The sequence below is a fragment of the Patiria miniata genome, unplaced genomic scaffold (assembly GCF_015706575.1).
Source record: "Patiria miniata isolate m_02_andy unplaced genomic scaffold, ASM1570657v1 HiC_scaffold_24, whole genome shotgun sequence".
Classification (NCBI taxonomy): domain Eukaryota; kingdom Metazoa; phylum Echinodermata; class Asteroidea; order Valvatida; family Asterinidae; genus Patiria; species Patiria miniata.
This window is the reverse complement of record NW_024037063.1, coordinates 9,093,867-9,108,877: the sequence shown is the minus strand read 5'-3', so window position 1 is coordinate 9,108,877 and position 15,011 is coordinate 9,093,867. Positions and strand designations below refer to the sequence as shown.

The following is a 15,011-nucleotide window of genomic DNA, read 5'->3' as shown; positions in this document are numbered from 1 at the left end:
GTGTAGACATAGCTGGATGTGTTATAGATAAAAATTCAAGTGACCTCAAAATGATGTTATCACATTCATTTGACATCACATTGAAGGGGCATTTTCTATTTAAGGCAAATATCTACAGAACAGTATGTTCGATGTGGTTGTAAGTTGATATGTACGTATACTGTGATGTGTTATAGATGAAATTTGAAATGACATCATCATATGTTCTTCACGTCACAGAGTCATTTCAAACATCCGAAACAGCTGGTGTTTGTCCACAAACACATTTATAGTTACATTTTCAATTTTCAAACTCTTGATTGCTCAAAATACCTATTAATAATAAAATACGAAATATGAATAGACTTATGTTAATTAACTGATAAATTGGCAAGGTAAAACACTACAACTCGAAATATTTCAGTACGATACCATAGTATACACCACATGTATGACCGCAATCCAATCAAAAACTTAAAAATTCACTTATCACTGCACACAGCGCCAAAAAATGTTGCGCTCGGGCGGGAAAATGTGTTTTCCTAACGTATCGCGGAATAAGTCGAGGAGGGCGGATTCCCCCCCCCCCGGGGTTAGGGTTAAGTCAGTGTGTCTGCAATTGGAGGGGCGCTAGTCAGAAGCCAATGAAACGCATGCCATGTAGCCAAGGATCACGACCTATTAAGGCACGATGTGTGTCAAGATTTTCAAACTTGTATGAGTCTAAGTGCTAATAATATCGGATGCATCTTTATGAATCAGAACAGGATAACCTTTGAACCCAGCTAATTACCATAACACGATTACACAATTTTCGAATTAAAGAGCAAGTTTATTTGCCTTGAACTGTAGGCAGTTAAGTAATGCCTACGCTGCAATTGAAATTTTCCACCAGTTTTCACCGCCTCGGTGCACACTATCTTGATCCATGACTGTTTTGTGAAAAGCACGCACTTCCATTTAACAAAACAGTCGTTGATGTATCCGAATAGGCAAAGTTGTTTTTCAAGAGATCACACCATTATGACCTCTGCATATGATTACTTGTTTGTTTCAAGCAGGGCGCATAAGTGGCCGTGAAAACAGGTGAGGGATCCAAAAGCAAGATAGGATTATTCACCTCCTTATGGGGACTGGAATTCGAAGATCGATGCCACCAAAGTAAAGGCACACACATATTTATTGGCCGGCGTGGTATGGGCGACAGGAGTCTGTGGCTTCTTTAGGAAGCACAATTACATGGTTTGACTATCTGAAACCCCTTTCAAAACTCGAGAATAAACGAAATATCGGAGTCGGCTATGACCTTGTAAAGCTCAGGGACAGTTACGTATTCATCCTTGATAAATTTCGAGCCGAGATATGTTGTCACCGTGCAACGCTATTTGCCACAGAGATGGAACATAATTATGAGGATTTTCACAGTAAGGTCCAAGAAAAACTGCAAGAAAAATGGGGGTGTTTCGGCAAACAATTGGGTAACACATCGCATAACGTCAGAAATGTCAAGACAACGAGGAATACAGAGCTATACAAGGAGGTCAAAAGAGAGGTAGGAATGGTCAAGGAGAGGTGGATCCAACTCAAGTGCGGCATCATGAGTCCAGTCTTCCTGCAACCATTACAGTGGCATTCGACACAAAGATCACTGCCTGAAGGATGTCAATGATACCCCATTACCCGCAACCAAATCCCTGCTAAGCACATTAGTTTATTCTATATTGATCAATATCTTTTCGGTGATAATGTCAAAACAAGTCCAAAAAATCTTGTCTATCAATTTTACTTCATGTTTTGTGAAACACCCATCTGGCCATGTTTATGATATGTGACTTTCGCGCCCGTGGTGCTAACAAAATATCCTGAAGCTGTCAACTTCTAAGATCGTTGGTCATATCGGTATGTATACACCACAATCGTGGACAATGAACGCTGACATTGAAAAGGACATCAATGCTTTTGAGCTGAATCGCTACAGCATACTACTCAGAATCCATTACACGTCACAAACATTCAATGCCCAGGTCAGACAGTTGGACTCCTGACAATCATAAGGAAGAGAAACTTAGATGGCTCGGTCATATCATCACAGTCAAGGAATCAGTGGTCAACATCATCCTCCAGGGCGTACCGTAGAGGGCAGCTGGAAGCGGGGACGTCCAAGACAAATCTTGATGGATGGCAGTGGCCAGAAGTTAAGATAGAGGGCCTCATAACATCGGACTCGCGGAAAATCGAGCTGGATGGAACAATTTCGTCAATCGTGATCGGTGATGATATCTTCAGTGTGCTGTTTCCGAGTTTAAATGTTATATCATGGTTGAAACGATCGACATTCTGGACTTCCAGTGACGAATTGGGCTGCTCAACTCTGGATTTTTCTATTGTCCTGACATATGTTTTGTGTATGGATTGATTTTTTTGTAAACTTTTCAATTTGCTCATCTGCACGTTGAGAGATGCAAATAAAAATACTCAAACAATACTGATTGGCTGTTAAGAACGAATACGCATGTATTTTGGTACAATCTGCGCGCGTTTGGAATACAAATGCTGATTCCATAAAATACGACACTCAACCTCGTTTCAATGGGTATGATCTTGCTGCGATAATTACAAATAATTCTAGTGCTTACCAGTGAAAATGCTGCCAAATCTTCAGACTCAGTAGCGTCCTTCGTAAAGGCGTACGTTGCTGTAAGGAGACGCAATTGATTCACGTTGATTGAGGTACCGAGTGTTCGTGGTGATTAAATTCATCAGACGAGAAGCTTACAGGCTTCTCTAACTGCATTCCAAGCACATTTGCCTGAATGGTCTTATTGCTGGTAGATCCCTACATGAACCTTAGACACTGAAGAAACAAACTGAGGGACTTTGAGATTCAGAGGCATTCAAGATGGCGCTGCAGCTGCCACGTCCGAGCTAATGACAATTTGACGGAACTATTTTATGCAAATTAGTCTCTCGATTAATGTTGACATATGGCATCGACTCCAACCTTACGAGTTAAAGATTCAAACGCGATTTTAACGTTCTGCCACACACGCAGATTGCATTTCAATTTTCTTTTCAACTGGTCGTTACAAAATATCTATAATGATCACAGTATATAACATGATATGGAACAAAAAAGCTGTTTGTCAATCCTGGTTGATCAAGCATTGATATACATCATTCGACAAAAGTAGGCCTACACGATTGGGTGACTTTCCCTATCAGATAACGCGATGTCAAGTGTTTACAAGTGCTATTCTTAGCCCTGCATCTCTAATGCGAATGTTTTCACCTTTGAGCCTTTACGATAGACCTTCGTAGCTTGATGTAATAAAACACGCAACACGGGGGTTCGTTTTATATACATAGTGATACGTTAAAGTCAACAATATAGGAAAAAATAATAATTCAATTTAAAGAAAAAAATACATCAACTCTTCCTCCTCCCTACCATCACCTAAAGCTACAAAATACTATACTGAGTAGTAATAGTCAGGTTGCATACGGTTGGAATCGTGACCGACTGGTCCAAAGCACCAAACTTGGCAGGTAGATTCTTTTAGCCCCAGTGAAGATATTTAGAAGGGGTGACACCTAACATTATTTTGGGAAGAGTGCCTAATTTGCATAAAGCGTTAATCCCTGTCCTGTAATATATCTATTCCCATATTTGGGTAGATTGTTTTATTTTTGAAAAGTATATTTTGGGAATTTACTTGCATATCCTTACTTAAATAACATTGTCTAAAGCCTGACGTGAAGGACTTGATCAAGCTCCCCGTTTTTGTGTTCTGGGCTAAATATCACAATGTTGTTGTCCACATGATTTTCCATGAAGTCTTAATCGAGTAACCGTGCCAGTAGGCAACTTGTTGAATTTAAAGCTCATCAATACTATTTGGCAAGACTAATTGATTATATCTGGGGACAAGGTTAATGCGCGCAACTTTAGAGTATAATAGTAGCCATTTCGAATCGTTACTATGTCCTCATAATTATCCAGTCAGTCTTAAGTGTATTAGAACATGTTATTGAAGTAAGGATGTGTAAGTGGAATCCCCAACATATACTTTTCACACACAAAAATGTACTCAAATGTGGGAATAAATGTATTGCAAGGTAGGAATTCATGATTTAAGCAAATTAGGCACTCTTCCCAATAGAATTTCAGGGTCACCCCTTCAAAATATCTTCTCCAAGGCTATGACAACATATTGGCCAAGTTTGGTGCTTTGGACCATTTGGTCACGATCTTATCAAAAATTGGGTCTAAGCCACCTGACTATCAGGAGGGGAAAAGAATAGGCAGGAAAGTCGAAAATACAGACGCACACTTTGACACATGCTTAGCTTTGGAGAGTCCCAGACGGTGTATAATATGTGCTCTCTCGGTCCAATATTTGAATATAATTTTTTAAGTTTAGAAGAGAAATCGGTCCTCGGATCGGGCAATCATCACCCGATGAATAGTACATGGAAGCGCACATTATTAGAAACTGTGCATACTTTGGTGACAGCATTGTCTTGGTTCTCTAAGAAGACAGCGAGGTAAACTTACAATACATACATTCATAAATCGTTAAACATATTTGCGTTTATACTCACGTAGTATTAGTATACCGGGCGTAAATGGTTTTAATCATAAATGGCATAAAGCTAATAATAATTTACTAAATTTGTAAAGTTTTGATATTGTTTATCAATTTATAATAACAAAAAATGGTCCCAGGTTATTTTGAACTGGGTACATGTGCTAGCAATGTAAATGCGGTGCCAGGGAAGTACCGAGCCTAGAGACAACTATAATGCCATTACAACGTTACATAATTTTAAGCAATTGTTACCGCTTCTCATTAACGACGCAAACCGCGGCGGCAGCACAAACCGACAACGTTGTGCCCCACGATCACTGCGCAAATATCGTTTCAACTGGTGTGGGTCGTTATTCCCTTGAATTTCGGTTTTATCAAAAACATGTGCATGTATTGAGAGAATCAAATCAACAACGCACACGCAGACTCCTGCATGCATGCGAATAAATAAAGCAAACTATGGCGAGGCGTTGTGAACGAGATCCCGGTTGCGACCGCTAGATGATGATGTAGGCCTACATACTCGCTTTTGGTATTTCTAGCGGTGCAAATAGGTTGAAAAATGTTCAACCTATTTGCACCGCTAGCGACGTAGAGGGTGGACGAGTATACATCAGAAGTTTAATCCGATGTCATATGAAAATCGGACTCGTATTAAAATCGGACTCTTTTACCCTTTTATTGGTTAAACCCTCTCACGTGACCGGTCCCCCTCCTAATTATCTATGCATGAACATGCGCAATATCACCAATGAGTACGTATTTCATAAAACCTAAATTCATGCTGCACCGGATGTGGCAGGGATGAACCGTGAGGTGAAGCAGAAGCGGTAAGGTAAAGGAGATTTTAAGTTATCCTCTCGAGTTTGGACATAAAAGGTCGCCTGTTTTTTTTTTTTTTTGGCCCCCTCCACCATCCTCAGCAAGGTTGCTTGTTCGGACTCTGGTTTCTACGCTAGAATCTTTCTTCCCCATAGGCAGGGTGTGCATGGACTTATAAAAAGCCTATAGGGTCATTTGCTTTTCATGCATATTGGTTGTTTCCAATAATAAAACGGGTAACACCACTCAAATTCTGTTGAAGTTTCAGCTCAGTGTATAGTACACTTTTCGAGAAAACAAAAACAATAAACATGATCGCGACACACGATTTCGTCAATAGCACTCTTTTTTCAAAAGTCAGTTAATATTAATTGATCGTTGGGATTCACCTTCAATAAATTTCACGGGGTGTACGGTGCTAGTCTATGGTCCAAGGCTTAGTAAACTTGTCGATAGTTAGTCGGTATTTACTTTTCGGATAAATGCGAATGGTATATGCCTTTAACAAACGATATTAGTAAAATACGAGACATTTCGATATACGGTTCTTTTTCACGGATAATTATGAGGGGAAAAAAAACATTTGGAGAGGACCAAGTGTGGGTAAAATAAACGGAAATAAGTTTTGATGTGTTTGATGTTTCCCCTTAAATTCTGTTTGTGTCATTACTTACCTCTTTGCGGCTGGTTTTGTATGAGAAAACAAACTGTAGAAAGGACCAAGTGTGGGTTAAATAAACGGAAATAAGTTTTGATGTGTTCGATGTTTCCCCTTAAATTCTGTTTGTGTCATTACTGACCTCTTTGTGGCTGGCTTTGTATGAGAAAACAAAACTGTAGAAAGGGCCAAGTGCATGGGTAAAATAAACGGAAATAAATTTGGATGTGTTTGATGTTTCCTCTCAAATTCCGTTCCTGTCATGTGACTAATTCCGTATGTCATGTAACTCCCATCTTTGCTGCTTTAAAAAAAAAAGTATTATCGATACATGTCACATGCCTCCCCTCAACCTTGAAGTGGAATCATCACCATTGAATTATGTCAACACATACGAGGAAACCAAGTGAAAACAAAATATCTGTATGTGCCAACTTGCACAGATGAGGGTGGACCAACTTCATTATGTACAGTGGCGTAGACGGGGAGACGTGGGGGCGACAGCCCCCCCCCCCCCCCTGAAACCTTGTCGCCCCCAGTCGCCCTCCCCCCACTGAGATTTTGAGTTTCTAAAAAAAAATCATTGATCTACATGACGCTCCCCATGATATGTTCCAGCCTCCCCCCAGGCCCCCCGCCCATGAAAAATTCCTGGCGTATTACACATTATGGATTAACGATTTATGCATATTAGGCACCCTTCCCAAAAGAATTTCAGGTGTCACCCCTTCAAAATATCTTCTCTAAGGCTATAACAACATATTTGCTAAGTTTGGTGCTTTGGACCAGTTGGTCACGATCTTGTCAAATATTGGGTATAAGCCACCTGACTATAAACCTGTATTACACATTTCTTTCCACACAAGTGTGGACAACACATGTAGTATTATGTGGTATTAGGTACGTGACTCTGAAAAAACAAAAAAAATGGTGTCTCTGGCAAATATAAATAAGGGGAGAGAAATCACTGTTCAGTAATATGAAACATGGGTGTAAAATGCAAGCGGGATTTTCATTGATTACCAAAAAAAAAAAAAAAGACGAATGCACCAAGAAATGAATTATAGACTAAAGAAATAAATGAATGAATGAATAAATCAATAAAAGAGGGATAAAAGTAGACCTGTCAGCAATGGCGTAGCAACGGAGAAAAGAACAAAACCATGAATAGCGGGTTTGACATTGAAACTTTTTTTCTTTTCCAGTTTTAATTCATTTTGGGCGACAATCCTGTTGATGAAACGCGTATAGCGATACCTTGTCTGTCAATGACCATGAATTCGGTTTTTAACAGCGCCCCATCAAGGGCGGATCCAGGGGGGGGGGCAAAGGGGGCCATGCCCCCCCCCCCCCTTAAAAAAAAAACGAAACCAATTTTGTTTGTTTTGTATGTGACGTCGCAATAAAGGCAGGCAATGAGTACACCACCATCTTTTCCTCAAAAAAAATGGTTAAAGTGGTCAGAAATTGCCTCACATCGCACCACAGAGCATCTAGAATCCAAAAAAAATTTTGACCCACTATTTTTTGGGGGCCCCCAAAAAATTTGTTCTGGATCCGCCCTTGCGCCCCATTGAAAGATGGTGTTGCCTCCCCAACCCCTACCCCCACTGTTAGATTTTACAGAGGCCGGGTGTCCGGTGGAAAAAAACTCTGTCTACTTCTGAGCACGGATAAAATTTGGCTACCCTCCACTTCTAACATTCAGCCTCCTCCGAATCGACCCCTAGGAAGAGAACCCTGGCTACGCCGCTCCATGTCAGTGCAAAATAGTAACGAATGCTTGTATATTATTATTAGAGAATACATAAAAATGTGAGTTAGCAGCGATTGCTCAGAAGTCTATTACTTTCCCGAAGTTGTTCAAATATGGAAACCAGCTTCAGGTTTTTGCCTTGAAAAAAAATTCCGCATTTTATTTGTATTATTTATTATGAATAAATAATTTTCTAAGTATTACCAATTGATCATAACATTAAAACAATGCTTATATGATCCCTTCCATTTTATGATGATACAATAATCATATTATTTTTAAAACGCTTTACGTTCCATTAAAAGCGCTGTACACTTTTGAAAAATACATATTTCTGAAAAAAAATAATAAAGTCAAAACTAATTTATTTAATAAGTTTTACAATTAATTTTAAAAAAAAAATTGTTTACTTTTAAAAAGATCCTGTTCAGAATAAGCCATATAAATAATAATACACCACATGATACAAAGTGGAAAGAATTTGGGGATTTTTTTCCTACCCCTATCTCTAAATCCATGTTCCTGTGCAATACAGTTATTAGCATAATACTGTAAACCGTCAAAAAAGGGTTTTTATGCACTTTTAGGCATGTCCCTATAAAGTACATGGGTGGTGCTATTAATCAGATAATAAACTGCTTTAAAATGCTACATATCTGCATGATTGCATGATTTTACCAAAGAAAATGATTATTTAGCTGCTTTGCACAACTAAGTTATCACGTTGAGTGCATGGAGAAAATTTTTACCTATCTACCGTGGGAGGCGCCCTTCCCCATCGTGACCTCTGGGCCATAGACATATAATAGACCTTTCTGCGCTTGGTTGGCAAACTGCATTTTTGCCGACCACGGCCTGCAAAACTATGGAAGGTCGAACACTGCAAAAATGAAGAAGCGTTATTACAGATCACCGATATATTATTTGATACTTGAAAATACAACGTTTTCAACAAAGCTACAAAATAATTCCTACACATGCCTTTTTACGATGTGTTGATGGCGTTATGAGGACTTTTTTGGAGAAAAAAAATTTGGCCAACCACAGCTTCAGTTTATACTCTTACGGCACCCCATACAAAATGGCGCCAATGTTTACAAACACTAGAAAGGCCTTTATGTGTACGCTCTGGGCATGTACTTCCTGTTTCACTTTTTTTGCAGCTGACTGTCCTATCTTCCCTTAAATAGGATCTTTGATTCAAATTACTGCGCAGATCGCTATAAATAAGTTACGATCTTTGGACCCGTCGGAGGTAAATTCCCCACATTGTGAATCAAATCATATCATCGCGCCGAGCGCTATACGATCTTTGGACCAGATGGGTAAATTCCCACATTGTGAAATCAAATCATCGCACCACGCTCTAGCCTCTTTTGACTATGCAGCTGACGGAGTGAAATAGTTCACTTTGTGATTTTCGCGCTGCCGGGATCGGGAGGGTGCAGTCTGCATCTGACTAGTGAGAAGGATTTCCCTGTGTCACGTCGACATTTCTAAGTTATGTGATTAAGTGTGCGTTTATGAGAAGACCATGCAAAATCCTGAAAAATCGACAAGGTGGGGGGTCAGCGAATTAAGTTCAAATCTTGGCCATTTGATCCCCACCTGAGACGATACCACTCGGTGGAGTAGCTCGATAAATAATCACACGGTGGCCGAGTACGGGGCACCGACAATTTTGAGCAAAAAGGGTGACTTCCGGGGAGTAAATTTGTGTTGTTTCTGGTGTAAAGTTATAGCCTCGTTTATACCCTTAAACTAAATCGTTTACTGTCGACCTACATATCAAAAGAGAGGATTTAATCTCCTCTAAACGATGAAATATAAATCTTTGATATGCAAGCATTTACTGCGGAGATATAGGCGTAAGAAAAACACGTATCAGCTCTATTACGAAATGAAGTCCTTTACGCGGTAAACCATAACTTAATTAATGCAGGGCTGAGAGTCAACAAACTTGGAGGAAATATAGTTCAGATATCAGACTACAATAATAAAAAATAAAAAAACTGTCAGCTCTTCTTGTTTTTGTTTGCTCACGGTCAACAAAGTTGAAAAATTCCTAATTTTCAAGACCAAACCTACATAGCCCCCTAGACAGTTCCGAGTGCAATTGGTTGCCCTTAATTGACATTTTGCAGGAATTGTTGTAAGAGCGTAACAAAATGTACATTTTGCAGACTTCACCTATTGGGTGGGTGGGTGAGTGGGCTACCTTTGGTGGTGCGCACTGATCCGGTAGGAGGGGAACGTCCTGTTGCCGCCCACCCAGTTAGCGCGCGGTATCGAAAGAGGGCGCCCTCGCATTACATTACCGTCAAAATGGCAGCCATGGACATGCCGTCTGTGCGGCTGCAATGTGATTTTAGTAATTTTGAGTATAGCAAAGCCATCGAATGTGGTGTAAATCCCTCTTATCTGCGCGAACTAAATACAGTGCAACTTAATCGATGCACAAAAGACATACGGAGCCATTTGCAGAAGTGGAAAGTCGCTGCATGTGATGTGAATGTCGAGTGGAAACTGATCCTCCTGCGATGTGGTTTGTTCGACGTCGATGCATACACTGATAAGACAATACGTCCAGCGCATAGATACAAGGTAGGGTTGAGTTGGACATCATCAAGGAAATGTTGTCATCCACTCCATAAAGGGAAAGGCAAACCATTCCGTGGTGTGAATAAAGCAACTAGCCGTGAGATCATAGATGTTTGATCGATGGGGTACCATGATCACTGTTGGAACAGGTAAGAAGACAGAAATCAAACAAAAATACATTTTTGAAAATTGAAATGAATTAATCATGGTCAAGGTCCATTTCTGATCAACTGACTTTGTTCCTGGGTAGGTTATATCAATTAAATCCCTTATCATGCAGTTGACTTGGGACCAGTGAAATTTATTATTGTGTGAAAAATTAATACTGGTTGTCACAGCTCTGGACCACACACATGGTTTTCGGCAGTGGACACACATGGTGGATATTTAGCCGGAGCTGGATTTTGAATTTATTTTTTTTTATATAAAGAAAGTTGGAACTGCACTGAACATGCGCAGTTTGGGGAATAAAACATATATTTTTTTTTTGCACTTACATTGTTTTTTTTTTTACTTTTATTCACGAGATGTGACTCATCAGACCATTTACAACTTAAAGAACAATTTCAGATTTGTTTCCCCTTTTATACAAATCCTCCAGAGCCAGCCACATCAGAAAAAGAAAAAGTAATAAGTGCAATTAAATACAGGCAATATAAAATAATAAAAGAAGATTTCTTATTTTTTATTTATTTATTTTTTTTTTGGGGGGGGGAATTTATGACATGGGTTTTGTTCAAGGCATCTATTGCTCAATATTGTTGGCTACATACGCCCCGCTTTATATCTTTTACTTTAAAAAAATGTTAAGCCTGCTGCGGCCTTAACACTTTGTTAATTCTCACTGTTCATATGACTTTCAGGTATCTGTAGAGGTTGTCTATCTTAGCACAAACAAGCAGTTACGCACCAGACAGCGGAACGATTACCATCTAGCGATGTGCTCTCTAAGGAACAAGAAGAGCAGCAGTGTACAATCAGTGATTTCACATCGCCGGCTGGTGTACCATCTCTCCAACCCACCGACACAGCGTGCACTTCAGTTCATGAGGTAATGAGAGTGAACTAAGAATGGACCTTGACATATTGCATCTCATTTATCACAGATGAATTGTAAGCACTCTTCTTTGAGTACATCAATTTGTATTTCAACCCTATATGTAGCATGCATCTCACTGTTTTTATTTTCTTATGATTATTTCTAGCATACATCTGAGTCCTCATCAACTGATGGAGATATTACACAGGATGTAGGTGCACTTGACTCTTCTTGGGCTCCAACCCCCTGACCAAAGAATGTGGAGCTGCAATCCCTGAACACTTTCCTTACTCAGGGGGGAATGTCTGCTGTTGATGGGCAGCTTCATCTGTCATTAGAATAAGCATCTGATAGCACCATCCATTATTATAGAAGGAAGGCAAAGGAAGCCTTTGGTTTAGTTCTTCATTGGTTAGCACCACGTCAAGAAGATGGGCTCATGAAGATTACAATCGGTGAAACAACTGCTGAATCATCACAAAGTGGTCAAAATTTTGATAGTAGTGCCCGTTTTCATTTTTTTTTATTGCATCCTTTTTTACCAACATTTTTGCATTAGTGGTTCCATGTTCTCTTCCTTTACGTATTTTGTGTTTAAACAAAGGGTTATCATGGTTTGTTATTGGAAGACATTGACTGTTCTTGTTTTTATGCCCCGCGGCGAAGCCGAAGGGGCATACTGTTTCCGCCTTGTCCTTCCGTGGGTGGGTGGGTGGGTGGGTGGGTGTGTGTGTGTGTGTGTGGGTCGGTGTGTGCTTGTCTTACATACGCAGTGTGGACTTCCGAACAAAAGACGTCCACATAATGTAGGTAGCAGCGACGAAGTGTGGACTTGCCCACGTCCACACAGTGTTTCCCCATTTCTGGAAAACAGGTTTAGAGGCATTTTTGGGTTAGGTTTATTTGTAGCAGAATGAAGAGAAACACTAAAGGGAATCATTGAAAAAAAATTGGGTTGTAAGAGTTTTCACAGTTTGAGAAAAATGAGTTTTTCCACTGGTGTTCCTTAACTACACGAAAAGAAAGGAAAGTCCACACTAGGTATGTGAAACAGGTCTGGGTGTGGGTGTGTGTGTCCGGACAAATCTTGCCAGCGCGATAACTCGAGAAATACTTTACATATGAACTTCAAATTTGGTTTGTGGATTGTCCTTGGTAATCCTAAGAAGCCTTTTGCATTTGGGGCCGAAAGGTCAAGGGTCAAGGTCACAGTGGCTGAAACAATAGAAATTTTGTCAGCGCGATAACTTGAGAAATACTTTACATATGAACTTCAAATTTGGTTTGTGGATTGTCCTTGGCAATTCTAAGAAGCCTTTTGCATTTGGGGCCAAAAGGTCAAGGGTCAAGGTCATAGTGGCTGAAACAATAGAAATTTTGTCAGCGCGATAACTTGAGAAATACTTTACATATGAACTTCAAATTTGGTTTGTGGATTGTCCTTGGCAATTCTAAGAAGCCTTTTGCATTTGGGGCCAAAAGGTCAAGGGTCAAGGTCACAGTGACTAAAACAAAAGAAATTTTGTCAGCGCGATAACTTGAGAAATACTTTACATATGAACTTCAAATTTGGTTTGTATATTGTCCTTGGCAATCCTAAGAAGCCTTTTGAATTTGGGGCCAAAAGGTCAAGGGTCAAGGTCACAGTGGCAAAAACAAAAGAAATTTTGTCAGCGTGATAACTTGAGAAATACTTTACATATGAATTTCAAATTTGGTTTGTGGATTGTCCTTGGCAATCCTAAGATGCCTATCGCATTGGGGGTCGAAAGGTCAAGGGTCAAGGTCACAGTGGCTAAAACAATAGAAATCTTGTATTTATTCTGAGATCATAGGGATTAGGGATTAATTCATATAAAACCTACAGAAGACACTAATAATGTCAATGAACGTTCCATTTGACCAAGGTACATGTAAGTTGATGTTAGAGTGGTGTTATGTCATGGAAACAGTCACGGTTGTGAGGCATTTGTGTTTGTAAACACACCTGACTTGTTTAATGTTAATTTAAGAAGGAAAACAATTTCTTGATTTATATTCAATTGTTTTTTCGAGTTTGATCGTTAGGTTGTTCCATGTGTCATTCTATTTTGATACTGTGTTGGTTCAGTTTTCTTCTTTCAACTTCCATTTAAGTTTAAAGTTCAATTTAGTTTTGTACAGTTGACTCTCGTTATAGCAAGGTCGGTGAGACTGCCCAAACTACCTCTTTAAACAGAAATGTTGCTTTAAAAGGACAGCGAAACAAAGAGACACAAAGAGAACTAGAGATTCGAGACCTCAGAATGTGCTCTATATAAGCAGCAGTAGGACATCTTTGTAAAAGTGTTCTTTATAACAAAAGTCGACTGTAGTACTACCATTTTACTTATTTGGTGGGGTGGATAACAGGTTTAAGGTTTGGATAAAAGTTAATTTGGATCCTTTTTGATTATTGGTTTTTTGAAAGGTTTTCTTCAAATTTGGTTGGTAAAATAAATCATTCTTTTTTGGTCTTTCTAAAAAATTGTTTGTCATTGTTTCTATTTATTCAAATTCCTCTCTACTTGTTCCTACCCCATCTAGGTGTATCTCATTTTTGACAACGAGTACCCCAACATTTAGCGTTTTTCTCATTCAATTTATTATTTTCCAAGTTTATTAATTTTCCGGATTACATTTACATGCCAAAAAATAACAGAATTGTCATCCAAGCCTCATCATTCCCACATTTGGTGCGCGATATGTGGCAGGGTGTAACCCCCACCCCACCCCCATTGTGTCTTCATTGTGTTCTGGTAATCTCAGGAATTCTTTAGATGATTATTGGGGGATACTTCTGTTAACAAAAAGACAAGTGTGTGTTGAGTATAGGAACATTTGTGGGGACTCCCTCTGCCACAAATCGGGCAGGGTATACATTCCATCCTGGACTCTGAAAGGTGGCGGCCATATTGATTTAAAGTGAACCCCCCTACCCTAAAAATGGGATAAATTAAGGAATTATAGCACCCCTTATGGCGTCTCCAGTATTAAAATATGTTTTAATTTTTTTGATAATGAAAAAAATATACACGTTTGCCAATTTTCATATCATTCAAGCAAAAAAGAAAAAAATGATGTGAAAAATAAACTTTTTGACCAAAAAGGTGCAAAAAAAAAGCCCTCTGTTAAAGATTTTTAAAAACATTTTTGACGTCATTATTTACAAATTGGAAATATAAAACTTGGTAGCAAATTTCATGAAAATTGGTTGTCGACTTTTGAAAATACAGAAAAGGGGGAGGGGCACTGTATGCCCCTCCCCCGTCCCTTTACTAGCGAAAAATAGGGGTAAAACAGACTCCTGCCATTTTATACTAAAAACTGCTTACAATGTTTTTATTCTTGATACTTAAGGACCATGATAAGAACTCTCTTTCACCTGAGTGTCATTGTTCAAAGACCTGCACTAATGACGCTACGGCGACTTAAAGACCGCTATTTCTATGACTCAACTTTGGGGGTACCCTTAGTGCCGTTGCCTCCTAAGAGCAATTTTTTTCTAAATTTTGAGTACCTGGTTTTAGGTCAGGATACAACCTCAGG

At 39.3% G+C, this 15,011-nt stretch overlaps 1 long non-coding RNA gene across 1 annotated transcript; it reads left to right on the top strand.

Annotated features, from left to right (window-relative positions):
- Nucleotides 1-9,311: 9,311 nt before the first annotated feature.
- On the top strand, nucleotides 9,312-12,143 carry LOC119732675. Its single transcript, XR_005271581.1, has 3 exons — nucleotides 9,312-10,554; nucleotides 11,269-11,456; nucleotides 11,611-12,143. It is a non-coding gene; the product is annotated as an uncharacterized LOC119732675 (long non-coding RNA).
- Nucleotides 12,144-15,011: the final 2,868 nt, after the last annotated feature.